Raw genomic sequence first — 1,698 nt, 5'->3', positions numbered from 1 at the left:
ATAGATCAAGGTCTGATTTTTGGTCTCTAGGCATGTCCTTCAGTCAGAACCGATGGGGTACCATGCTCTGACCCCAGTCTGTCCTTTTGTACTCCCTCGGGGGCTCTCTGCTCTGCTCCCACGGTTGCTCTGCCGCACACTTTTTGTGGTAGATTTCTTAAGGCAAATCAAATTTGAGTCCCCAAAAGTTTGGAATGTGTTTTCACCCATGGAAATTGACATCCTTCTATTGCATTTCCAAAGCATGATTCATTATGTTGCTTTGTTCAAATTTACACTAATATCCCAACGACAGTATTTGGAATCAGTGTGCCAGCCTCTCCCCAGCAGTGAGTGTCCGAAGGCAGGGCCTTTGTTGTCATGGCAGTGATGGATCATCAGTGTTCAGTGAAAGACTTGTCATTTGCAGAGGGAATGACAGCAGCGTTGAACACGCACTGCAGCGGCCTTTCTCGGGTACATTGGGGGCTTGTGGTGAGAATTTTCTCTCTTTACGTTATGTTATATTTTAGTCTTCACACAAGGTTTGACATTTAGATTCAGAGAGCATAAATGAGATCTTCAGGCTTTGAACTTAAATAAATTCTTCCTGTAATAGATCCGTAAATATTTTACTTTTCCAAAGGACACCAAGGATTCATTTAATAAGCATATAGTGATGTTCTCATCTTTCCTCAATGCAAGCTTTGGTCTCTCCCAATAATTTAGGAAGCTGTATTATTATGTGTTTCTACTTGATATCTCTGAAAGATTAAAGAAGAGTAATTTTTAAAACACAATCTCTCTTAAAAAATAGCACTATTTTTTGCCATTATTTTGGTTCCTTAGGCAAAATCAATTATTCTTGAGACTTCAATTGAGATTCCCGGTGTTGCGAGCAATTGATTTTTACAGTGCAACACAGTTTCCACATTCTCATCTCCTAGTGACCCAACAACGGAGCCCCCGCTCTCTTCTTTGCACTTCAGGAATGTTTCTACTGCTTCACTGGGGATGAGAGAGTGAAGAATCTGTAATTATTTTGCTTAAAGGAGTAATCCCCCAACCAGTACATAGAAAACTTTTGTTAAATACGTGTTGAGTGATTAATTAATCAAAAGTTAAAATAACTTACTGCTCCATTACATAATAGTGGTTGATTCAATCAGATATCTATCTAGCTATTTAATTTCCCTATGCGTGTGTCTTCCCCAAATAGATGGTGAACTCCCTAGAGTCAGGAGAATCCTTGCATTATGAATAACAAATTAAATACCTTGTATTTAATCTTTCTCATAGATCCTACCCATTGCTATTTATGCATAGCACAACACCTACTACACAGTTGACACACAGTAAAATATTAATGATAAAAATAGTTGAATAGATTATTATTAAAAACTAACAAACAAAAGAAAGCATATAACACAAAACATTAACTCTAAGCAGCTACATTAATTTGCATTGGCAAAACATGATATGCCCCCAAGCTGCTCCTGTGATTTGACAGATGTGTCCCTGATTTGAGTGGAACATTTCTATAAAGTAGGACGTGTGAGTCCTATTTTAAATTGCTTTGTCATAGACCCTCGAGCAGTTATGATTTTTAGTTATTCCATTTTCTCCAGCTCTAAGTGCAAGTAGTATTTCCTCTCATCTACACTTTATAGCCACGTGATCCCCATAATGTACTGAATCCCTTTAGCTAAGAACTATTAC

The sequence above is a fragment of the Echinops telfairi genome, unplaced genomic scaffold, assembly GCF_000313985.2.
Source record: "Echinops telfairi isolate 266 unplaced genomic scaffold, ASM31398v2 ScPeMD7_11;HRSCAF=52, whole genome shotgun sequence".
NCBI lineage: Eukaryota > Metazoa > Chordata > Mammalia > Afrosoricida > Tenrecidae > Echinops > Echinops telfairi.
The sequence above is the reverse complement of the archived record's forward strand: the minus strand, read 5'-3'. Positions refer to the sequence as shown.